Here is a 27592-nt window from a genome sequence, read left to right as displayed (position 1 = left end):
CCCCATTATACTGTACCTCTTAAACTCAGATGTGAATTACACCTCAATAAAACTGGAAAAAATAAGCACATAAATATATAAACTGCTCCCCAATATAGCCCTAGTCAACCTATGAGCTCTGTGACCATTATACTAGCTGTTGGACTTTGGGCAAGTTAATCTATCTGTGCCTCAGTTTATCATCTGTAAAATGGGGGTAAATAATATTGCCTCATACAATTATTTTGAGAATAATATGAATTAATGTATGTAAAACACTTGAAACAGTGGCTGCACTGCTCAATAAGTGCTCAATAAACAATGACTATCATTTTAAATTATTTTTATTACCTTGTCAGCCAAATATTGTACTATACCACAACATAAATATTATTAACAGTAATGAAAATAATAATAGCAATGGAGACACCAAAATTTGAACACATACAATCTGGTTCTAGAATTATGCTTTAACCACCATGCTACAATGTTATAAAGAAACGATTAGATAAAATATACTTCCAAGCATATGTTCTTGCTATTTCCTCTATCTGAAGGATCCTCCCATTCTCAAATTATCAAATTCTTAAATATAATCATTAAAAATCCAGCCCAATTAAGACCCTTTTCAAGACCTCTTCTCTGAGCTTTCCAGCCAAAAGTTATAGTCTACCAGTTTTGAATTCCATTTGCACTTTTATCTTTATTTTTTGTAACACACTGATTCATTGTTACTAAAATTTTAAATTATAATTGTAACACACTATATTTTTATATTACTTGAAAGTTTATAAATCACTTTTAAATACATCAACTCCTTATGTTATATTTCCCTGGCTAAGGCCCTATAGGACAAGGATGGGGACTTACACTTCTGAGTCACCTCAGCATTCCCTAGTACAGGGCCTTACACAGAGGAGATCCCTGCAGATGTCTGTGTGGAGGTCAGTGGTTACCTATCTGCAAGCAGTTTCAACAGGGTGATTGAAGAAAAAAAAAAAAAAAGAATTTTCACAAATGAGAAAAATCAATCAAGGTGTTTAGAGACTAAATCCTGTTTTTCTTCAAGAAATAACCTTCTAATTTCAAAATAATCAATTTTCATTTAAAAGGTCTATTGCTGCAAACTAGCATCTGTTTCTTCCAAATATACTGTTGATACTTCTTAATTCATAGAAAAATGAGGCTTCATTGCCATAGTGACTAAAAGAAAAGTCTGTAGACAGGAACTACAATTATGTCTCTGAGACTAATGGCATTTTCCTTCCCTTCATCTTTATTTTGTTTTAATATATAAAGTCCAAAGGTTATGTTGATTAATTTCAATCACATAAAGCATTGCCCTAGTTCTGATGCAGTAAGAATGCCACATTAAATTACAAAAGAAGTGTCTTTCAAATGGTTTTGAACAATCCCCCAAGGACTGCAGTTAGGATTACCAAAAGCATCAATTCAAATGTAAGACATATTTATATTTATACTGCCAAGTACTACATTCATATAAACAATATTTGATGTGTGCACAGGCAGAGAGCTACTATCTACTTCCTTTTTTTATAACTATCTCTGGCAACTTTCTCCATTTAACCCCATTAAAGTCATGCTAGTTGCAAAGCAACAACAAAAGAAAAACAGAAAGGAAGAGACACAAGAGATACAGCCTTATCTGTAGAGGCTGCCTTATCATCCATGCATTCCTTGACTGTAAGGAAAGTCTTGAAAATAAATAAAGATTTGGTGTGTGACGAACAAGAGATGAATGAACTCTTTCTGAAATTTTTACTTGGAGAGGCAGAATTTAAGTTTATGACCCAAAGTGCAACTGCATCAGGTACAAAGCACAAGAACAGGTGAGAAAACTCTCCTTCATTTAACCTAGTTCCTTTTACAAAGATTCCTTCATTGTCAACATCAACATTTTGAAGATGTTTTCTTTGAACTGCCAGATATCATACTGTAAACTCTTTGAAATATCTTTTTATTAAGTGAGTACAGGGCAGCAGAAGACAAGAGAAGAGAAATTTTCATAAAAGTTAATTCCTTAATTTGGAGAACGATACATAGCCAAGTGAACAGGGAAAATGGTCAATCCGACTTAAAGAATTAGGTAAAATAGAGAAGGAAAAAACCTTCTGGAACTTAAACAGGAAATAAATATTTCTACTTATACAGATAACCAATGTAGCTTTGAACATATCTTACCCCCTTCAAAAAGTGTTACCTTGACACTATACCATTTTTTTTAAGCTCTTTATTGGAATATAATTGCTTTACACTCGTACCAGTTTTGGGGGTACACCAAAGTCAATCAGCTGTATTTATACACATATCCCCATATCCCCTCCCTCCCGCGACTCCCCGCTACCCTTCCCATCCTGGCCCTCTAAGGCATCACCCATCATCGAGTTGATCTCACTTTGTTATACAGCAACTTCCCACTGGCTATCTATTTTACAGTTGGTAGTATATATATGTCTATGCTACTCTCTTACTTCGTCCCAGCTTCTCCTTAGCCCCCCGCCCCTCCAACACCATGTCCTCCAGTCCATTCTCTGCATCTGCATCTTTATTCTTGTCGTCTTGTCATTGGGTTCATCAGTACCATTTTTTTTTTTTTTTTTTTTTAGTTTCCATATATATGAGTTAGCATACAGTATTTGTTTTTCTCTTTCTGGCTTACTTCACTCTGTATGACAGACTCTAGGTCTATCCACCTCATTACATATAGCTCCATCTCATTCCTTTCTATAGCTGAGTAATATTCCATTGTATATATATATATATATGCCACAACTTCTTTATCCATTCATTTGTTGATGGGCATTTAGGTTGCTTCCATGTCCTGGCTATTGTAAATAGTGCTGCAATAAACATTATGGTACATGTTTCTTTCTGGATTATGGTTTTCTCTGGGTATATGCCCAGGGGTGGGATTACTGGGTCATATGGTAGTTCTATTTTTAGATTTTTAAGGAACCTCCAAACTGTTTTCCATAGTGGCTGTACCAACTTACATTCCTACCAACAGTGCAGGAGAGTTCCCTTTTGTCCACACCCTCTCCAACATTTGTTGTTTCTAGATTTTTTGATGATGGCCCTTCTGACCAGTGTGAGGTGATACCTCATTGTGGCTTTGACTTGCATTTCTCTGATGATTAACACTATACTATTTTTTAATGTCTGATTATCAGAAAAAATGCATATGAAATAGGTAGAAGTATTCTAGAAGTCATGGACTATCTTGCCATGTAAATATTGAGAATGATGTTTATAAAGATTTTTAATAACATGGAAAATGTTTACTGAATAAGTGAAAAATAGAATAAAATATCTACAGCATATGATCTCAGCTATGTAAAAATATATCTAACATTTTTTTAAAAAGAAACTTGTTAAAACATTAACAGTCATTGTCTTCAATAGGTAGAACTATCTTTTCTATGAGTTCTTATAGTCTACATTTTCCCCAACAAGCTTATAGCATTACCTTCATAACTGGGGTGGAGGGGAAATCAACACTAAAAGAAAAAGATTTCCAAAATTTAGTTCAAGCAGAAAGTGCTAACCGAATTCATTTCTATATCTAAATGTAATCTGCAAATTCATAAAGAATGGTACAAACTATTGTTATAACTATTACTATTTTAAAAATAAAGCAACCAAGGGAGATTTACTGTGAAAACTGGGAGGTAATAAAAACCACAAAAATGTTTACGCAGCCTTACTCCAAATTATAGTATTTCAAGGTATCTTTATCTTCTTAAAGGCAAAAATAGCATTCCTCAATACAAATATTATTTAATGTTTATTATACATTACTATACCATTGTTTAAGACATGGGGTTCCTCCCAAGAGAGTTCAATTTAGTTCAGAACTGAGATACAATGACATGAAATAAACAATGCAAGAAGATAAACTATTCAGGACTGCATCAGAGGTCAATATACCACAGTAGAGTTGGAGGAAGAAATCAGCACAGCTATGATCTATCGGGAATGCTTCATGTGGGAGGTGGGAAAGGGGAAAATAAGCAGTGTTTGTCGAAGTAGGATCTGAGGATCATCCGTGATTGAACCATTGGGCAAACTAGTTTAAAAATGCTAATCTGATGGTGACTAGAGTTAACAATACTATACTGTAGCTAAGAGAATAGATGTTGAAGTCGCTAAGAGAATAAATCCAAAAAGCTCTCATCACAAGAAAAAAGATTTTTTAAATAGCACTCTTCAAAGTATATAGTTTAATGCTAGATACACTATAAGTACTAAGCAAATGCTTCTTGAATGGAAATTAGCTTTTAAGTATAAAGAAATTAATTGTGGTCCCCTCTAATAGTTGGCACTGCCCACTTGAGCAACTCTGAACCATCTATCAAGGTGCTCTTGAGCAAATCATCATTGACATAATAATAGTATACTCATCTAATATTTTGATATAATATTTTAAATGTCCTTAGCCCATGTTATTTCCCTTTTGTTCTCCTATAACAAGGCACTTTGGATCAATGTAAGGCCTTTATGGTCAGCCCAACCTGGATTTCTGGCCAATACATTTTCATTTTCAGAGGATTTCCCCCATTTTCCCATACATTTACCTACTCTATTTTGAAATGCATGATGTAATTCAAGCTCTAAAATTCTCCCATCCTAGCCATAACCAAGTTTACCTATTGAAAAAAAAAAGATTATGCAATATAATACAGCATCATTCTATATACCTATAACCACTGTGCGCCAGAAAGAGCCATTTCTCCAGTTCATCAACAAAAGTTATTTTTTTTAAAGTGTCATCCCACTTAGAAAGTGTATATTCCTTCCTTTAGAGTTTCTCTGACAAAAGGGTCATAATTAAGCCCAATCTGGACAAAATGCTGAGAAAGGTATATATTTTTAAGCTCTTCATGCATGATAGCATTTTATTAGAAGGAATGATTTTCTGGCAATTTGTCCATCAAAACCTTTCAGATTAAGGGCAATAATTTTTTTAACCACAAACTATGAAATCCTTTACAATACATCATGCCCAGATTTTCTGGAGATATATTTCAAAGGAACACAATAATGAGCCTTAAGAGCAATAATCCTTTCACTGTATTCACTACTAATCAGGTTTTCATTATCCTGGTTTATGACATAAACGATGGCATACACAGAAAGATTCAAATACTAGCAATAAAAATAATTAAAAGATTATAAGATACGATATGAAGGGAAGAGGAAAAAAAGAAATCTTGACTATTAGAGGAAAACAGAAAAACTGTGTAATAACATAAGCAGATGTATAAAGCTCTTAATTTCACCTAAGGAAGATCAGAAATGAGTTTATATTACAGCAAAAAGAAGTTTAGGTTAGATATTAAAAGACCTGTCTAATTTGAGATTTGTTCGTTCCTACAATCCATTACTGTGGAAAACTACAAACTCTGCTCCAGTGAAAATTGTTATGAGGTTGATGGATAGATTGATAATCTGATCACTGTTTAAAACAAAGCCGTCTCTGACTCTGGAATTTTATATTATATTCCTGCCTCATTTTCTGTCACTGAATCCTGTGTTCTCCCATTTATATTTTCTAAATTTTCTTCTTTCGTGCTACCTTGAGAATGTACTTTGCAGAGTCACATAAGAGCTACTGTGCTCTATCAAAAACAAACAAAAAAGCACACCTGAACAATTCATTCATTAAATAAAATATTTGCTAAGCGTCCTCCATGGGTCAAGCACCATGAGAAACTCTTGACATACAACGCTGGGCAAGAGAGAGTCCCTTCCTACATGTACCTTAGAGTCAAATGGAACAGACAAACCATCTAACAAGCAATAACAAAAAAGAATTATAAGTGCAAAAAAAAATTTTAAGTGTTGAGTTCTACGGAATCCAGGCAAAAGTATGTAAGCAGGAGAACTTAAGCTCCAGGAAGAAAAGGAAGTTTAAGCTGGACTGAAGGCTGAGGAGGGTGAAGAGTTTTCCATAACATCATGGGTGAAGGTCCAGAGGTTGAAAAGGAGCACACAATAGGACAGTGCAATATGGCGCAAGGACAACCAGAAGGGTGAGAGATGAGGCTGGAAGGCTGACGGAGGGCCCATCAGAAGTCCTACTGAACACTTGTTCACATGTTTAGAGTTGTTTCAGGATTTGATAGATTTCATTTTAGAAGGAGCACTCTGGCTACAGTGTGGAAAATAGACTGGAGGAGAGCAATAACAGAGTAGGGGAAACCAGGCAGTAGGCTGTTACCATCACTCGAGGAAAGATATTGTAGGATAGGACGATGGTAGTAGCAGAAGGAGCAAAGAACAGACAGACCTGAGACATTTAGGAGGATAGACAGAACTCAGTGAATGAAAAATTACAAAGAGTGTAGGGGGAGTCAGGAAGAGTTCTCAAGCATCTGGTTTGGACAATGAGCACCATTCGTTGAGAGAGGTGCAAAGGGAGGAGCAAATTAGGTTTTTATTTATTATTTATTAGGGAATAATAAATTCAGTCTGAGCTACTTTGAGTTGCCCAACCAGAGATCAGGCTGGTAACTCCCTTTAAGTAGATTTCAAATGAAACCTGGCAACACATGGTTTTTGCCTCTGATGTTAAGTAATTAATTAATTATATTATATTTTATAGAGACCAACATCACCTTTGTTGAAGGAAGTGAATGTTTTCCTACTTAGAAATACAGTCTTGCTAAAAGACAGGTTAATAGGTATACACCATAATTTCTGGTTAATCTATTTATAATGTCTTTTTTTAATAAAGAAAATTGAAAGCAAGTTCAGGTTCAAGTCCATGAATCACACTCTTGTTCAGGCATTTTTGACATTTCCAATTTTAACCATGTCACTAAGATGGAAAAATTCATGATTTAGTAAGCTGAGCAGCACTGACTGATCATCCAGTGTTTAATTAGAAAATACTCAGGTTTTCAGGGCAAACTATGAGCTACATCTGTTCAACTTTCCTGCTCAAATCTATTAACCAATCTATTAAAGTTAGAGAACTGAGACACTGCAAAGTGTTTGGCGTGGGCTAAAACTTTGGACTAATGATCACATCTGCAAAAAACACTGAGCTAAAGGTCCAAGGGATAATCTAAACACATCATTTTCTTTAAATAAACTAATTGTGCTTTCTCTTTAGTATTTCTTTTCAATTAATAGTGAAATCAATTTTTAATAATTTTTTCATTAAAATTACTTATAAGTAAGGCAATATATACCTATTCCAACATGTATTTTCTTGATGTAATAATAGTATATACTAAAGACAAGCAGGAAGTGTTTGTGTTTTTAAATCATTTGAACCATACAAGCAATTAAAGATATAACAATAGAATATGAATTTATGTCAGGATTCTTCTCTAGAATAGCCATTTTTGTGGCCCTATGCTACATACCACCAGACCTTCTTAAATTTTATTTTCAGCATAAGTGATCTGCTTTTTTTTATTATCTACCCACTAAATGGCTATTAAAAACAGGCAGCTTTAAGAGGATAAGTACTCAGAAAGTCAACCTAAAAAAAATTAAAGAATTAAATGATGTATCACATTTTACTTGTATACTTGTTTGAAACTACAAACAAGCCATGTAAGCGAATACAGCCCTTTTTCGGCATTCCTCTCATATTAACATAAAGCTTTTCTACAGTCCTTCTCTTCTCCCAGGTACTTTTCTATTCCCCACCATACTTCCTGGCACTAATAGTACCTCCAAACATTTCCTGTGATAAAGCTTTTTTTAATAGTCTCTTATCTTGGAGTAATAGGTATAATAGTTAAGAGCTAAAAGCTTGCACTTCAGAATAAGACAGAACTAACCTCCACTTTAAAAGTTATGTGATATGTGAAAGTTATTTAACTTCTTTGGGGCTCATTTATCTCATCTGTAAAATTGAGATAATATGTTATTGTAAGGATTAACTGAGATATTACATGAAAAAGACAATGCTTGGCACTTAGTATAATGAGTATCAGCTATTACTTTTATTATTTGCTGGAAAGCTATGGAAAAGCAGCTGAGGAAGTGGACAAGCTACAATTATTCTCTGGAAATAAAGAGGTGAAGATAAATGACCTTCAGAAATCTGCACATGACAATGGAGTGTTTCAAAGAAAGAATGCTAATATCAAGCTTTTGCCTTAAGCATAACTTCCAGTGTCCTAAAAATGTTCCATTCACCCCAAAATATACTTTATAGATTGCTTATGTTGTTGGCACTAAATCTGTCAAGATAAGGAAGCCAGGAAAGAATATGTTAATAATCTAGAACTAACTTTCATAAATAAATGGTTGCTTCCTGACCAGTCAGCATGACCTCCTCAGCCCATAATGTTTACACCCATTTACTACATCTAAAAAGGTACCATCTAATTCCCTGATTGTCTAGCGGTTAGGACTCAGCACTTTTATTGCCGTGGGCTCAGCTGCGCAGCATAGACCCCGCCCAGAAAATGAGCAGAAGACCTAAATAGACATTTCTCCAAAGAAGACATACAGATGGCCAACAAACACATGAAAAGATGCTCAACATTCTTAATTATTAGAAAAATGCAAATCAGAACTACAATGAGGTATCAATGATATCAAACATGTATCGTTGTACCAAAATGCATCATGATACATTGTACATGTATGTAAAATGTATGTGTATATATATGTATGTAGATGCAGGTAAATGTAACATGTATCATGATACATTGTACAAAACTACAATGAGGTATCAATGCTACAATGAGGTATCATTCTTACAACAGTCAGAATGGGCATCAACAAAAATCTACAAACGATAAAAACTGGAGAGAGCGTGGAGAAAAGGGAACCCACCTACACTGTTGGTAGGAATGTAAATACAGCCACTATGGAGAACAGTATGGAGGTTTCTTAAAAAACTAAAAATAGAAATACCATATGACACAGTGATTGCACTCCTGGGCATATATCCAGAGAAAACCATAATTCAAAAAGATACATGCACCCTAATGTTCACTGCAGCACTATATACAGTAGCCAGAACATGGAAGCAACCTAAATGTCCATCAACAGAGGAATGGATAAAGAAGATGTGGTACACATATACAATGGAATATTAGTCAGTCATTAAAAGGAACGAAATTGTGTTATTTGCAGAGACATGGATGAACCTAGAGACTGTCGTACAGAGTGAAGTAAGCCAGAAAGAGAATAACAAATATCATATATTAACACATATATGTGGAATCTAGAGAAATGGCATAGGTGATCTTATTTGCAAAGCAGAAATAGAGACACAGAAATAGAGAACAAACATGGATACCAAGGGGGAAGGGGGGGGTGGTATGAATTGGGAGATTAGGATTGACATATATACACTACTATGTATAAAATAGATAACTAATGAGAACCTACTGTATAGCACAGGGAACTCTACTTGGTGCTCTGCGGTGACCTAAATGGGAAGGAAATCCAAAAAAGAGGGGATATATGTATGGCTGATTCACTTTGCTGTATACCAGAAACTGACACAGGAGTGTAAAGCAAATACACTCCAATTAAAAATATATATATTTTAATTTTCTAAAAAATTTTAAAAAGATATTCTCAGGCTTCTCTGGTGGCACAGTGGTTAAGAATCTGCCTGCCACCGTAGGGGACACGGGTTCAAGCCCTGGTCCGGGAAGATCCCACATGCCGCAAAGCAACTAGGCTCATGTGCCACAGCTACTGAGCCTGTACTCTAGAGCCTGCGAGCCACAACTATTGAGCCCGTGTGCCACAACTACTGGAGACCATGTGCCTAGTGCCTGTGCTCCGCAACAAGAAAAGCCACCGCAGTGAGAAGCCCACACGCCACAACAAAGAGTAGCCCCCGCTCTCCACAACTAAGCGAAAGCCTGCGTGCAGCAACAAAGACCCAACATAGCCAATAAATAAATAATAAAAATGTATTTAAAAAGAAGTTAAGCCATAAAATATGAAAATAGCTTGAAAAAAACTTTTTTTAAAAAGGTATTCTCTGGGGCAAAAAATAGACAATACATAAATGGGTATTCACTGTAGAAGAGAGAATAAAGATTATTCTTAACCATAGGAAAAATGACATAAAAATGTGGGCACAAATCTTTTTCTGTACAGTCAAATTACATGTTTCTTTCAAGTGAAGACCAAGTAGCAATTATAGTTATAAACTGAACCCATGACTTTTATTGTGTCAGCCTTTTGGGAGTCCCCTGAGAGCCTTCACTATTGTACTTCAAGCTTATTCTGCATTATGTCTTAATTAGATTAAGCTGCATCAGTTGAATCTGAGATCATCCTAAATCACATGGCGGAGAAGCTAATGAACCCAAATGCTGAGCTACAGCTCTTAAAATCAGATGAGAAATATCTACAGAGTTTTTGATGGGGTTGTAAAAATTGTCCTTTTAGTCACCTTCCAAATACTCTATCAGAAACCCCCCTTTATCTAGCCCTACTGGTGGCAAATACAAGCACAAAATCTCATTCCTATAACTGACAAAGTAAGAAGTCTTAATATAGCAGGCTAAATCCCGTATTTTCCCATTGTTTGAATAAAAGTTTTCCAAACTCATAATAAACAAAAAATATTTTCACATTAAAAACGGTAAATGTTCTTTCCTATTCAACTATGTTTATAAGGATCCAGGGATCTAAAAAAGAAAAAATAAATCAAAGAAACTAGGAAATAAGCCAAATTTTTAAAAATGTTCAATGCCTCTGATCAAGTCAAACAAAATTCCAGTGTCAGTTTTCAGCATAATAACCAAACAAGAAATTTTAACTCTTCGTTTTTTCGTTTTCTGTTTTTTAATTTAGTCAGAACAGCTTTGTATATGTCCCTTATGAATAACACAGTATAAAACAGCCTAAAAGAGCTTTAATCAAATCTGACTTCATCTGAGGTTTGGATTTAGCCCATATTGTCTTATCTTACTTATGACATCCATTCATCAAGATCATTTTGTTAGTATGGAAAAATTGTGCATTGTGGGAGAGATTATTTGGGGGGGAAATCTAAAACTTTAAAATGCTGAACTTAATTTACCATAATATCTGGATTGCAAATAAATCACCACACTGAATGAAACTCACCTTTGAATATTTAAAAGAAAAAAGATATGAATATCTGCAATATATTACAAAGAGAACATTGTTTTAACAAAGCTCAATTAGGGAATTCCCTGGCAGTCCAGTGGTTGGGACTCCATGCTTCCAGTGCAGGGGGCACAGGTTCGAACCCTAGTCAGAGAACTAAGATCCCACATGCCTTGCGGTGCAGCCAAAAAAAAAAAAGCACAATTATTTTCACCACAGGTAACAGCAAATGCATTAAGAGATTTGAGTGCCCAAAGAATGTCTGTCTGCAGTTATCTGAGCTTTTTTCCCCCACTGTTTTGTTTTCAACAGTCTCCTTTCTTTTCAAAGGACTGTTACAATTAGGGGACGTATTTATGCACATTTAATCGTGATGCTTGCATATATTTTACATTGCAAATTACTGCTGTTGTGGTGACCACTGTCCAAGTTAACAGAGCATATGGAACATGTATACTTGCATGAATAAACCAGCTCTGAAGATACAAAAAAAAAAAAAAAAAAAAAAAGGTTACTGTGATTTCTTCTGGATAGAGGAGCAGTTTTGTAGGGAAAAAGACTTCTTTTATCTTTATGTTCTTGTACAATGAACCGATGTAACTCCTTCAAAAATAACAAAATATCCTAAAATGAAATAAAGGAGCCAAAGACATGCAGAAATTTAATACTGTTGTTTATGAAACAGAAAAAGATTACAAGCCAATCATGATAACCTAATATGTATGACCACAAAAGGTATTTGCTAAATGAGACTACTTCCCACTGCTCAGGAGGACAAGTCCAGATGTTTGGGCCTCAGCACATAGCTGGCCTCACAGGTGTGAGTTGGCTCAACAGAAGGACAGGCTACCAGTCTCTGAGATCTGAAGGCAGCCCTTGCTAAGCAGACCACCTCCTCTTGGTTCCCTCCTTCATGGTGACTCATTGTTGCTGCCCCTTTACCCATCCGCATAAACCTGGAGAGCCTTAAGGGGCAGGACCCTCTCCTGGAACCTCCCCCTGAAGGATGCAGTCCAGCCCTGCTTCATGACAGCTCAGGCATTTAGAGCTACTTCTCCACTCTTGAGCTTCTTCTCAATTATCCCTATTTAATATTTATATTACATAACACCTGTGGTATATGTGAGCAGGCCCTTTTTGCACAAAATTATGCTACTTCATTTACTCAGTAAATATTTACCAAGATTCTGTCATGTGTTGAGCCATGTGTTAGGCACTGAAAATTTTATGGCATGTAATTCTTTCAATAAAAAGTAGAATTTAAAGACCAGAAGCAGGGAACTTCCCTGGCAGTCCAGTGGTTAAGACCTCGCCTTCCAATGCAAGGGGTGTGGCTTCGAAGCCTGATCAGGAAACTAAGATCCCACAATGCCTTGTGGCCAAAAAAACAAAACATAAAACAGAAGCAACACTGTAACACATTCAACAAAGGCTTTAAAAATGGTCCACATGAAAAAAATCTTTTCAAAATAAATTAAAGACCAGAGACATCTAAGACTTAGCCAGCACAATTATTATATTTCATTTATTTGACAGCTTCCTACGTGCCAGCATTATGCTAGATGCCTACTATACATTGTTCCTAATTCTTAACGGATATTAATATTTCTATTTTATGGGTGAGGAAACTGAGGTTGGATGGATTTTGGTCATTTGTCCAAGGTCAAACAGTTGGTAAGGAGCTAGATCAGAATTATGGCTGGCTCTATCTGGTTCCAAAGCCTAAGTTCCATCCCTGGCTACACCACTGCTGCCTCAGGGGAAAATAACCAACTTTCCTTTTTGCATTAATTTAGACTATAGTGCCATTTTTCTCTATTATTATTATTTGTGCTCAAAAACACTTACATGCAAAATTCCTAATAACACAGAAAAGCAAAGCTAAAATGTAAATTGAATGAAGGCAAATAAAATAATGCTGGCTGTTAAAGGAAGCTGTGAGAGAAAATGCCAAATTTTAGAGTGTACTACATTCTATTTTACCTACCTGAAAATGACATTGTTTCCTCTGGCCTTCTTTACTCTTTGGCCTTAAATAAGTGGCTATTAAAGAGAACAGTCTTTCTTTCGCTAAAATAAATTAGGCGAATATAGCTCTTTTACTTGTGTGATGAAACACCCCCAGGAGACCAACTATGTCAACTTCTACCTTGTCTTCACAGTAATGTGAAAATCCCATCTACCATCTTGGATTTGGTCTTCAGAGGCCTAAATTTTCAAAGCCTCTGTAATTCATTATATTAAATATTATTGAGTACCAGTTACATGCTATGAACTATGCAGAAGAGAAATTTGACCAGCACCTTTCCAGGGAGTTCTTTATATAAAAAACTTCAACCCTGGACACCATAGTTATTTTTCATACTGATGAGTTCCTTTTCATGTCAAAGTTTAAGATGGGGCTGAGAATCTGGGAAGAAAGTATATAATTTTTACAGCATTTGTGCTAAACTTTTTCAAAGAACTGGCAGGAAAAAAAATCCCAAATCCTCTCAAAATTCTAGCAAAGTTTTCATCATAAACACTCTTTTCTGGAAGTCCTCACTCAGCATGCAGAGCATTTTTGTAAATTTTTGAAAAGTTGAGTTAAGAATCAAGAAGTCCCTTTCCAGTTGTATCACAATAAACTCATGGAGGGGGCTGGTTTGTCATTAACGTGTGCAACAGTGTGCAAATGAACCACCACTTTCTACATCCCATTATTAAAATATACCAATTTTAAGATAAGAATATACTTTGGAAATCATTTACTCCAACTCCATTATTTAAAGGATATAGAAACAAAGGTAATTATGAGGGTATTATCGAGGATTAGCCAAATAATCTCTTGTAACATGAGTTCATTGATATTTTTGTGTCCCAACTCTTTATAAAGCTCTTTGAAAGCAGCGGTTTTCCATCAAATGCACACTGAGTCTGCACTATGAAGGAGGCACTGTGTAGGCTAGACAGGCCCAAAAGTAAGTAATTGAGATGTGAAGAGGTATTACTATGAGAGTGATTACAGTGAGTCCTCAATAGAGCTTCTACCTACGCCTGGAAGGCTCGGGGGGAGGCATATCACGTGGACTGACATTTGACCAGGTTTTGAAGGATGAGCAGACAGAGAAGGAGGATAGAGAACATTCCAGGCAAAGATAAGGAAGCAGAGACACAAGTAGGAACCCAGCACGTCTGAGGGAATGAAAGCTTCCTATGTCCAAGTACTAAGCACTGTATCAAGTGGGCTTCATCCTAAAAGCAATGATGAGCGAAAGGAGATATTTAAGCAGGACATAAGATTTGCACTTTAGAAATGTCGCCACATGGCCTTGTGAAGAATCACCTGGGGGAGAGAGGATGGTAGAGGAGACGGTGATACCTGAGCTAAGTCCACGACAGAGAGGATGAAGAGAATCAGATGCCACACATTGAATTACTTCCTTTGTAACCCCCCACGCCCATCAGCTCACTAAAATACCCCAAGCTCACAGAGTCTCAATTTACACAATAACAAAAATTATTGTAATTATCTGAATTACTAAGTAGAAGTCTTCCAACAAAAGGTAATGAGATTTTTCTTTTGGACTTCCCTGGTGGCACAGTGGATAAGAATCCACCTGCCAATGCAGGGGACACGGGTTCGATCCCTGGTCCAGGAAGACTCCACATGCCCTGGAGCAATTAAGCCCGTGTTCCACAACTACTGAGCCTGTGCTGTAGAGCCTGTGAGCCACAGTTATTGAGCCCATGTGCCACAACTACAGAAGCCCGCATGCCTAGAGCCCATGCTCTGCAACAAGAGAAGCCACTGCAATGAGAAGCCCGCGCACCATAACGAAGAGTAGCCCTGCTCTCCATAACTAGAGAAAGCCCAAACACAGCAATGAAGATTCAACACAGCCAATTAATTAATTAACTAATTAATTTAAAAAATAAAATATATAAAATTTAAAAATAAAATAAAATAATTTTAAAAGGTAATGAGATTTTTTTAAACTAAAAGTGAATTGATTGTGTAAGAAATAAATCCACAGATTTTTATTAAACTAAATGTTAATAATTGAAATTTTAAATTTACCCCAAGTTAGCCAAGTGCCACACAGAATCTTACATAGTCCTGTGGAAGAACCAAATTGGCACTACATCAGCAAATCAGGCTGCTTAATAATCATTTAGATACAGAAAATTAATGTAACCTTTGCATTTCTTGCTTACCAGGAGATAATAAAATGCTGTTCTCAAAATAATACCTTTTCATATGATTATTGCTTCTGAATAAATATAATTAGTTGATGGAAAGCAATTGTGTTTGACCCAATGGTTTCCAATACTATCAAAAGTGCTAATGGCCACCATTCTCAGTGTGTCAGCAACCCTATTTTAAGGAAATTATCACCCTGTGCATCATCAGGAGACCCATCCTAGTAATTAGAAAAAGAAAAGGCTGACACCTCCACCTTGGGCAAGTGGCATTACCTCTGGGTCTCAGTTTTCGTCTATGCAAATTGTGGTAGTAAAGCCTGTCATATTTGCTGTCCAGGTTGCTATAGAGATCAAACAACTATAAAAAATAAACAATTTTTAAAAGACATTTCTTCTTTACATGGCAAAATCAGGAGTACCTGACACACAGACCTGAATCCTCTTTCCTCTAAGTAGCATATACAATCAGTACCACTCACCTTAAAAATCAATCATGTTATTATGTGATGTTTCTTTGCATACACACTACAGAATCCCAAATTTTTCAAATCATCTTTTATTTTCCTGTGAATCAAATGTTCTATTTATTTTTCAATTTAAAAAAAGTTGATAATCAAAATTCAATTCAAAAATCTGCTTTTCTGATTCTCTAATTAAAAATACCCTAATTTTCTGTGTACAGATTATTTTCATTTCAAATTTCCAATATCGGATATAATAAAAAGAGGTGAAAAGAAAAGTACATAATTTAACAAGATTCTAATAAATAAAACAGCTATTCTTTTTAGCTGTAGACTGATTTACAGAGGGAGAATCTTTTCTATAGATTAGTTGACAACTATAGAAAGCAAATTATTATCTTCCATAAGTGAGTACATATAAAGAGTCTTTCATCTAATATTTTATGTCAATATTGTTGAATATGTGGGAAGCATGCCCAGTCCTAAGGGAAAGAGGCAATCACACAAAAAAGCTAAGAATTATCTTGCCAATTAATTTATGTTAAAATAGATAGTTTAAGAATTCAGAGAAACTACCTCTTTCTTTGCAAAGTTTAGTACTTAACACTTGAAAATATAAATGAAAAACTCATATTCTATATATAACTGGAAAATAATTACTAAACTCAGCAAGTAAAACTGGTATGATGGATATTTAAAGAGCTTGGTGCAGCACATATGGTTATGATACTTACAAATTGTCTAGAAACATTATACTGTGTATCTTATATACTACACAGATGATTAACTTTCTCTATGAAAATTTTCAGCATGTTAACACAGTAGAAACCATTGATTACATTTTACGACAAATAATTGAGACCCAGAGTTATTGATTGTTGAACTTTCCTTTGATTGTGTTTAAAATACAAAATTAGTTTTTACACAGAAGGTACATGTATACACAATAGCCCTCTTTATGGAGTCAGTGTTTTACTAAATCCCTTTTTGTCACTCTACAAAAGGGCAGGCTAAGCCTACCGACAAAACAGCCAAAAAGAACAGTAGCAACGAGTAAATGTCCCCCTGCTGGGTCTATAAAAAGTGTCCGTTCCCACCATGAAGAAGGCGGGCATGTAACATGGTTGGGAGGCAAGTACTGGAGCTATTGTGCATTGTGTATGATCTCAAGTAGACAAAACCGTCTGTCCTTTTGCCCTGAAAAAGGACCCCCTGTGAGCCTCTTCTCACGGACCATTATACTTTCCTTCCACCCTAACACTGCACAGGCTTTGAACTGATGTCTGTCTGTCACAAAAGTTCATCGCAAGCCACTTTTCCCCAGAGGTTTCATAGGGTTTAGTATGAGGTGACCAACCATGGCCTAACAAAAAGATTAGTGTGTCTGGGCACAAAGCAAGATAGAGATCTGAGTGACCCTCTTTGTAACATCTTGCCACACAGAATAGAGAACAGTGGATGTAGTCAACTATAGAATATGCAGAGGCGCCTGAGGCAGAAGAAAGGAGGATTGGAGAGGGAATCTGTCTTCATTTGGAAAAAAGTGCTCTTTAATGCCAACAGGCATTTTCCCAAAGAGTTTTAATAATTCCACCTCTTTATATAAGAAATATTAAATAGAAATGACAATTTTATGCAGCCTCAGGCAAAATTAAGAATATAGTGCAAAGTTAGGTTTCTCTCTGTAAAGGTTTTTTTTAGAAGGCAATCACTTGGTAGAGCTGCAGAATTATAACAGGCCCTAGGGGTTCTCTACCCACAGCCCTGATGCCAAAGTGGTAAAAGCCTTCCTACAAAATCTTTGACAGGAAGTCATGTGAGTGTTTTCTTCCTCTCAACCTCCCTCCACGGGGCAAACACTTACACATTGCTCAATGTTAAACTCAAAGACAATCTCTTCTAAAGTCTTCCCTGGCTCACTCCACATATACTGCTCTCACAGAACGGATAACACTTAATTATGCTTATTTCATGTGTATCTCTTCTTTTTTTTTTTTCTGTTTAATTCTTTTTTTTTTAATTGGAATATAATCGCATTACACTCTTGTACCAGTTTTTGAGGTACATCAAGGTCAATCATCTGTATTTATACACATATCCCCATATTCCCTCCCTCCTTCGACTCCCCCCCACCCTCCCTGTCCCAGTCCTCTAAGGCATCATCCATCATCAGTTGATCTCCCTTTGTTATACAGCAACTTCCCACTGGCTATCTGTTTTACAGCTGGTAGTATATATATGTCTATGTTACTCTCTCCATGTGTGTCTCTTCTTACTAGAAGATAAGCTCTCAAGGATAAAGATTATGTCATGTTATTGTGTACACCTAAGACAGTGCTTGACACATAGTAGGTAATTAATAACTAGTTGCACTGTAATTCTTTTCTTTTTTTTTTTTTAATTTATTGGCTGTGTTGGGTCTTTGATGCTGCACATGGGCTTTTTCTAGTTGCGGCAAGCGGGAGGCTACTCTTCATTGCGGTGCGCAGACTCATTGTGGTGGCTTCTCTTGTTTTAGAGCACAGGCTCTAGGTGTGTGGGCTTCAGTAGTTGCAGCACTCGAGCTCAGTAGTTGTGGCTCTCAGGCTTTAGAGCTCAGGTTCAGTAGTTGTGGTGAACGGGCTTAGTTGCTCCGTGGCATGTGGAGTCTTCCTGGACCAGGGCTCAAACTCATGTCCCCTGCATTGGCAGGTGGATTCTTAAGCACTGCGCCACCAGGGAAGTCCTGTACATGTAATCTCCCCATGATGGGCAGCCCACCACATCAAAAAGAAGCCATTTTGGGGGATTTTTTTTAATTGAAGTGTAGTTGATTTACAAGAAGGAAGCCATTTTTAAACTACTTTGTTGTTGGGGATGGGGGGGTAACAAGATTTATTCCCTGTTAACTTTGGCCCATGTTCAAGTTCTGCCCTTCAGTTCTAAGCAGACTTGGTCTACCACACACCTGACAACAACCACCCTGCTTTCCTTAACATCACTACCACCATCTCTAGCTCTTGTCTTTTGCAAGCTAAACATTCCCATTTTCTTCCGCTGTTATTCCTACAAGATAAATTTTAGATGTTTTTCAAAAAAAAAATTTACATGTTTTTCATTCTCATTGCTTTCCTGTAGAACTGCTCTAATTTGTCAGTGTTTCCTTTAAAACTAAACAAAATGCTACATGCATGGTTCAAACTGCGTATCACACAGTAGAACTACTACCTACTTGTTCCAGGCATAAAATTGTTATTAATGCAACATGATGTGTTCCCCTTTTGCCTTCTCCTTGGTAACCTTCCAACAGTGCTTCTGCAAGGGATGACTGAAAACTTCAATGGAATTAGGACCTGTTTTCTCAATGACAATATATTTAACCAAACAGACAGCAAACCCCTGTGTAAAGTCCATCATCATCCACTCATTTGTGCTAATTTAGAACTTTTCTTAAATCCCAAGATTATACGCAGTTGCTTCAAGTAATTAGCCTGATTGAAAGACAAGAGGCAGGAGTGGAGCAAGAGAAGGAAGAGGGACAATCACTAACTTCTTCAGTTTTGAAACAGAAATTTTTAAAAATTTCTCTTCTCGTAGGTGTAGAGAAGGCACTAGAGGACACGGGAGGTGGGGGCAGGGGGACCTGGACATAGTGAGAGAGTAGCACTGACATATACACACAACCAAAGGTAAAATAGATGGCTAGTGGAAAGCTGCTGCATAACACAGGGAGATAAGCTCCGTCCTTTGTGATGACATACGGGGCTGGGATAGGGACGGTGTGGGGGAGGCTCAAGAGGGAGGGGATATGGGGATATATGTATAAATACAGCTGAGTTACTTTGTTGTACAGCAGAAACTAGCACAACATGGTAAAGCAATTATACTCCAATAAAGATGTATTTTAAAAAATACTAAATAAATAAGTAAACAAACAAACAAACAAAACAAACAAAACAAAAAAAATTTATCTTCTCAAAGTATCTAGCAACTAATTTGGATTTTTTTCCTATAAGTAAATAGAACAAGATCGCAAGAAGATCGGTTTTCTTGCACTTCAAACAACAAATAAGAATCTTTATTAATAAAGACTCTTTAGGAAAACATATATATTTATTATTATTATATTAACACATAGTTCATAGAGAAATTTCATTCAATAGTAAATACCTTGGGAATCTTTCATAGAATTTAGATTATTTCCATGTATCTGATTCTACTTCTACAGTCCAATAGTAGAGTTTTCTGGCCCAATTAACATATCTTATTATCATTATGTTACACCACGACTTGCATGTGAATATTTTCTCAGCTCAATATGTGCTATTATTTTAATGAACTTGAGTTGAATCAGCACATCAGTTCAGGCCACCTCTCTGCAGCACAGTAATAGAACTTGATCTATACAATTTCAAACCCAGTATAATCTACTAGTCAGACAGCATGCAAGTATGGAGCTTTATAAATATACAATGATTATATCCTCTGTCTAGCATTCATATCTCGTATATGTTGAGATGGTATACTGAAATAAGAAATATTTGGCAGCTTCATCAAACAAAAAGCCTGGATGGCTTAAACTACAATTCCCTGGGAAATGTTTTTTATGTTTTTCCTATGAAAGTTATTTTGTAGAGCTGAATGACCATTTACCAATTCTTACAGTATGCTGAAGAACTAAATATACTACCATATATATAAGAAATGCATTTCTTATGAAAATTTATAATATGCTACACTGAGTACTTAGGTCTGGCTAATTGTGAGAAATTGCCTTCTGTTAATGACGTAGTTAAAATAAGAATATTTCCCCCATGGAATACCTTTCAGTTTCAATTCTGCTCATGAAGAATTTGGTGACTTGGACAAGAGGTTTACCACCCTTGAAGAACTCTCTCGACAAATGATTTTTTTAAGAAAGTAAACTAATCCTCCAATTTGTTACAACTGGTTTAATATTCAAGTTCAAATTCTGCTTTAATTGTAGTTATAAGACTTTCATAGTCAAAGACCAAGGAATGCAATTGATTTAGTGTTTAGCCATTAAGAAGGTAACTTTATGATTTTTTTAAATATACTTCACTCATAATTAGAAGCAAACTATGAGTTTCTTGAAAAGGAAAAGAGTGTATAAAAGCAAATAATTTAACATAAAAGATATTTTATAAAACATGCTTTCTGCAGAACAGACCACTTCTGAAAATCCTACAATTAAGCATACAAACATGAATAGTCAGTTCTAATAAAGAAATTTCAACCTATGATTCTAAGGGTACTGAAAGATGGGGCAGGGTCTAGCAGCTAGCAAAGAGTGTACATCATCTTAGGAGGAAGCTAGGGTTCCTAGAGCTCTTTGAAAAACTGATCTGCACCCCCAGTTTCAGGGCAAGCATATTCTCACAAAAGCTTTGCAGAGCCAATGCAAAAACACTTCTCTATTTGGTGATGATCCTTTTAACAGCTTGAATAATCACACTGAGATTCAAGTATTTGCCTTGGTCTTAAACTGGTGTCTTTCACACAAGTGAATGCTAACTCTCTGGATCTGCTTTAGGACCAAAGAAAACATAAAAATATTAAGCATTTCAATAGGCCTGAACAAAGAAGATGAAAATATGAGCAAATTTTAAGTATTTCCTTCTCTTCACCAAAGTACATTACTATATGTTTAAAAGATGTTTTAAGATGAGAAATAACCCAAATGTTTATCCATTGACAGTATTGTTTCAATTACACATCCATTCAATGGAATCCTATTTAGCTGTTAAAGCAACAAAGGATGAGACAGTATCACCTATAAAATATTCTTGTCAAAAATGCTTAATCTGAATTTTATCAATTTTATAGGAAACACACCCTTCTGGCTCTCAAAGCAGCACCATGGTGGTCGGAAAGAACAAAAGCCTCATGGAAGACAGAAAACAAGAGAGCCAAGAAGAAAGTGGTTGATCTATTTTCTAAAAAAGATTGGTAAGATGTAAAAGCACTAGCTATGAGAACTATAGGAAAAACACTAGTCACAAGAACTCAAGTAACCAAAATTGACCTGATGGCCTCAAAGGTCATGTTTTCAAAATGAGTTTTGCTGATCTGCAGAATGATAAAGTTGCATTTAGAAAATTCGAGATAATTACTGAGGATGTTCAGGGGAAAAAACCGCATGACTAACTTCTGTGGCATGGTTCTTACTTATGAAAAATGTACTCTATGGTCAAAAAAAAAATGGTAGACCATGATTGAAGCCCATGTTGATGTCAAGGCTAGTGATGGTTATTTACCTCATCTGTTATGTGTTGGCTTTACTAAAAATCTCAACAATCAGTCAGAAGACCTCTTGGCTAAGCACCAGTAGATCTACTGAAAAAAACCGAAAACTTTTCAAGACACTGCTTAATTTTTCTTTTGTGATTAAGAATGCACTCAAGCAACTAGAGTATGAGGTAGCCATGAATTGACTTTATGTCATGATCTGAAAATTGCTATCTTGAACAAATCCCTGACATCAGCTTGCTATATTTTAAAAATTCTTCTCTTTTCCAAAAACAGTAAAGAAAACCTAGGTTCCACATAAATAAGGTATTTTTAAAAGTTGGAGGGATGGGAAGGACAGTATTTTGACATTTTAGGTTCCTCTTTAATCAAACAGTAGAGATTCTAACTTTGCAAGGAAGGACTAGCACTCTACATCTTCAGCTGCCTTTAGAATGCTTAACTGGCCAGATGGTCCATTCTAGAAGGTGCATGGATGTGAGCTAGCTGTGACCTAAAGGGACAACTTAATGGTGGTTTACAACTAATAATCTACTCAAAGCATATTTTTACATGCAGGAAGCTCAACAGCATTCAAGAACAGGAAAAGCCACTTCCAAGTTCTTCGTGGTTATGCAACAGTTATTAATCTGCTTTTTTCCCAAAAATACTGGTTTAAAAGATTATGACCAGCTAGTTAATAAGGAGAAACACTAAAGTAAAGAGAACAGCAAAGGGTGTTTTCTTTTTAAGACTATAGCTTTATTTTGCAGCAATATAAGCCCATTTCCTAGTCACTCTATTAAACTTTCTTCCTTAAAAACACTTCCCTTCCTTGAAAACTCCTAGAATAGGGACTGTTCTTTCTAAGTTACAGTTAAATGCACTATCAATACAATCATGAATTTTCACTGAGCTTACAGAATATGTCAATACACCATCCTGCAGGCAGCAGAAAACCAACCTAATGGGGAAACTGACGGGTCATACCGTTAAATTATGTTTCTGCTTCAAGTACATTTTTGAAACTATTTCACCTCTCCATAAAATCGTGCTTTTATTTGAAGAATAAAGTTCATACTAAGCAATTCCTCAGCCACTCCAAAAATACAGTAGAATGTTGATAGATTACTGGCTGCATTTTAAATCCATCTTTCCAACGAATAAGAGCAAGAGAAACTGAAGTTTCTGCAAAGCCTTCAGGACAAAACTTAAGAACAGTCAAGTGCTTCAGAAATGATTAGTATAATCAGAATACTCTTTTGTACTTAGAAGACTACAATATTTTTCCCTTTATAGCACAAAAACTAAACCAGAGCTAAAAGGTAAAGAAAGGAACAGACTTTGGAAGGAATTGTGAGAAGATTTCACTTAACTATAGAATGAAGAGCAGTTTAAAATATTTTTAAATACCATCTGCTAATTCCTTATACTATGGTTGTATCACACCCCCCCCTTCAAAAGTTCCCTACCATGCCAGTGAGTGTAGCAAGAGATCAGCACTTTTATTCACTTTCTAACGTGCAATTTGTATGCATTATGGGCTGTAGAAATGTTCATAGCATTTCAATCACCAATTCCACTTACAGGTAATTATCAGTGATCCATACAAAGACTCATATATCGGATTATTCACTGTGAAGTTATTTATAAAAGCATGAAAATAATCAAAAGGCATAAAAAGAGAAATTGTTAATGGGGAAAGGGAAGGAGCGAGCAGCAACAGAGGGATAGGGAACTAAGAGGTACAAATTACTAGGTATAAAATAAGTTACCAGGATATATTATACAACATGGGAAATATAGCCAATGTTTTATAACAACTATAAATGGACTATACACTTTAAAAACTGTGAATCACTATTTTATACACCTGGAACCTATGTAATATTGCACAGCAACTATACTTCAATAAAAATTTCTTTGAAGTTATGGGAATGCTTTTAGGTGGGTCTTACACTCCAATCTGATGATAGGATACCCTAGTTTAACGAAAACGTTTTTCAACCCACAGAACAATTTGCTCTTAGACATATTTTTTATCTAAACAGAAAAAAGTGTTCCATGACCATAAACATTTAAAACATGATATATTATATTCCCCATTTTGGAGATTCACAATACACAAATCCTACAGTAAATAAATCTGCTTATATTTCTTTAACCCAGTGCATCTCTCATCTGTCTTGAAACTTCCTTCCTCAGAACATTTGTTAATATGGAAAGGAAATGGTGTTCTGAGGACCACAGCTGGACACACTGCAATAAACAAAAGACAAGACATCTGAGTGCATGGATCACTGATAGAAAGACAACTCCAAAGGTACTCATAAATAGATTGACAGCAATCAAAGGGGAAGACTACTAGAAAGCCACTTGGTTCTGTCCTGAACTCTGTGAAGCTCTGGCATTTCATCACAGAATCAGAAGAAAACAATGCTGGTCAGTTCATGAAATTTCCAAATCATATGAAGCCAAGAGGAGCTGGAAATGTATTGAAAGAATCATGATCCCAACAAATCCTGACAAGGCTGGAGCTGGGTTCTATAAAAATAGATGAAAATTTAGTGAATATATATAATATAAAGTTTTGATTTGCCTCCCCCTCCCCGCCAAAAAACCAAAACTATAAAATCAAGAGTGAGAAAGATAGGACTTAACAGCAGCATATGTGAAAAATAATTAGGGGTTTTCACCAATGCTAAACTCAGTGTCAGTTAATACAATTATGGAACCAGCAAAAAAATTACTGTAATATTAGGCTGCATTAGTTAGCAGCATATCTAGAACTAAGGAAGGTTTCTTCTCTCTCCCTCTCGTATATGCCCGCCAGGCCATCTGGAGCTTTATTCAAATCGATGTGCAACAATTTAAGAAAGAAGTAGACAACCTGAAATGCCTGAATGAGTCAAGGGCCTTTTAAAATAAAAACCTCAGTAAGAAATACAATAGGTGATTTCAAATAGTTGAAGAGTTGTCACAGAGCGAAAGTATTTGATTTATTTTTTATGATGCAGGGTGGGAATGGTGCACAGAATCAAATTGTGAATGCCCATAAGAAGATGAATTTTAGCCTAACAAAGAGTAGAAGCTTTTTAATAAACCGATCCAAAAATGGAATGGTCTATTCAAGAGATAATCATAAGTAAATGACCATTTAGCCAGAATGTCACTGAGGGAATCCAAGCACCAGGCGCAATGTAAGTCTGGATAACCTTTAAAGACCCTCCCAACATTGAGATTCTAAAATACTATCAGAGACAGCATTCCCACTTGGAGACATTACCAAGAGCAACGCAATACACTCTATATGGAATCAGGGATACCAGAGCCAACAGGTACCAGAAGCTGACTCAGGAGATGCAACCATCATTTTTCAGGATTTTGCAAGCCCATTGTTAAAGTCATTATTAAAATTTAAACTATATAAACTTGCAATGAAATAAATTATATTAAAAACAAAACTAATAAATACACACACTTATCTCTTCCTAGTGCCACTTTGTCAACTTGCAATTGACTCTCAGGATAGTCACATCTCAGAAATCTACAAATGCTACAAATCAGGGCTTTTGTTGAGAGCAGTTGTTAAATATTTATCATCAGCACATCACATCAGTAATATATTTCATCAACAAGTATTTATTAAGCTCCCACATCTACAGCTTCAGGCTGTGTGGAACAGAAGTACAAATCAAAGCAATCTGCCTCAGGAGACAGGAAAACCAGAACTAGGAAGCAATATCTGAACTTGCAAAAGTGATCTGCCTTCTTATTGAATACATTGTGGTACATTTATACAACAGATTACTCTACAGCCTTTAAAAAGAATGGTGTAAATCAATTTGTATTGGGAAGATATACACAAACTAACAGCAGTAGACTCCTCTAGGAAGAGACACTGTGTACCATTTTTAATACAAGTGTTTGCTTTTTTGTCATATGCACGTATTATTTTTTTTTTTTATTTTTTGGGGGGGTGGGTTACACCAGGTTCAATCATCCGTTTTTATACACATATCCCCATCTTCCCTCCCTTCCTTGACGCCCCCCCCAAGGCCCCCCCACCCTCCCCACCCCAGTCCTCAAAGGCATCTTCCATCCTCGAGTTGGACTCCCTTTGTTATACAACAACTTCCCACTGACTATTTTACAGTTGGTAGTATATATATGTCTGTGTTACTCTCTCGCTTCGTCTCAGTTTCCCCTTCACCCCCCGCCCCCTCCCATACCTCGAGTTCTCCAGTCCATTCTCTGTATCTGCATCCTTGTTCTGGGCACTGAGTCCAACAGTACCATTTTTAGATTCCGTATATGTGAGTTAGCATACAATATTTGTCCTTCTCTTTCTGACTTACTTCACTCTGTATGACAGATTGTAGTTCTATCCACCTCATTACATATAGCTCCATCTCATCCCTTTTTGTAGCTGAGTAATATTCCATTGTATATATATGCCACATCTTCTGTATCCATTCATTTGTTGATGGGCATTTAGGTTGCTTCCATGTCCTGGCTATTGTAAAGAGTGCTGCAATAAACATTATGGTACAAGTTTCTTTTGGGATTATGGTTTTCTTTGGGTATATGCCCAGGAGTGGGATGACTGGATCATATGGTAGTTCTATTTGTAGTTTTTGAAGGAACCTCCAAATTGTTTTCCATAGTGGCTGTACCAATTTACAGTCCCACCAACAGTGCAGGAGAGTTCCTTTTTCTCCACACCCTCTCCAACATTTGTTGTTTCCAGACTTTGTGATGATGGCCATTCTGACTGGTGTGAGGTGATACCTCATTGTGGCTTTGACTTGCATTTCTCTGATGATGAGTGATGTTGAGCATCTTTTCATGTGTTTGTTGGCCATCTGTATGTCTTCTTTGGAGAAATGTCTATTTAGGTCTTCTGCCCATCTGTGGATTGGGTTATTTGCTTTTTTGGTATTAAGCTTCATGAGCTGCTTGTATATTTTGGAGGTTAATCCTTTGTCCGTTGTTTCATAGGCAATTATTTTTTCCCACTCTGAGGGTTGCCTTTTAGTCTTGTTTATGGTTTCTTTTGCTGTGCAAAAGCTTTTAAGTTTCATGAGGTCCCATTCACTTATTCTTGATTTTATTTCCATGATTCTAGGAAGTGGGTCAAAAAGGATGGCGCTTTGATGGATGTCATATAGTGTTCTGCCTATGTTTTCCTCTAGGAGTTTGATAGTGTCTGGCCTTACATGTAGGTCTTTAATCCATTTGGAGTTTACTTTTGTGTATGGTGTTAGGAAGTGTTCTAATTTCATTCTTTTGCATGTTGCTGCCCAGTTCTCCCAGCACCACTTATGGAAGAGGCTGTCTTTTTTCCATTGTATATTCTTGCCTCCTTTGTCAAAGATAAGGTGCCCATATGTGTTTGGGCTTACTTCTGAGTTCTCTATTCTATTCCATTGATCTTCCTTTCTATTTTTGTGCCAGTACCATACTGTCTTGATCACTATGGCCTTGGAGTATAGTTTGAAGTCAGGAAGCCTGATTCCACCAACTCCATTTTTCCTTCTCAAGATTGCTTTGGCTATTCGGGGTCTTTTGCGTTTCCATACAAATCGTAAGATTTCTTGCTCTAGTTCTGTGAAAAATGCCATTGGTAATTTGATCGGGATTGCATT

General features: G+C 36.2%; 1 protein-coding gene and 1 pseudogene across 1 annotated transcript in view; one reads left to right on the top strand and one right to left on the bottom strand.

Moving 5' to 3' along the window:
- The window catches only part of COL25A1 (collagen type XXV alpha 1 chain), a 438835-nt gene that overhangs the window by 387319 nt on the left and 23924 nt on the right, over positions 1–27592 (bottom strand). The gene's annotated exons all lie outside the window — the stretch shown is intronic.
- On the top strand, positions 21576–21863 carry LOC130835053 (40S ribosomal protein S3a-like; annotated as a pseudogene).

This window comes from Hippopotamus amphibius, chromosome 13 (assembly GCF_030028045.1).
Source record: "Hippopotamus amphibius kiboko isolate mHipAmp2 chromosome 13, mHipAmp2.hap2, whole genome shotgun sequence".
In the NCBI taxonomy this organism is placed as follows: domain Eukaryota; kingdom Metazoa; phylum Chordata; class Mammalia; order Artiodactyla; family Hippopotamidae; genus Hippopotamus; species Hippopotamus amphibius.
Note: the sequence above shows the minus strand (reverse complement) of the source record. Positions and strands in the feature narration are given on the sequence as shown.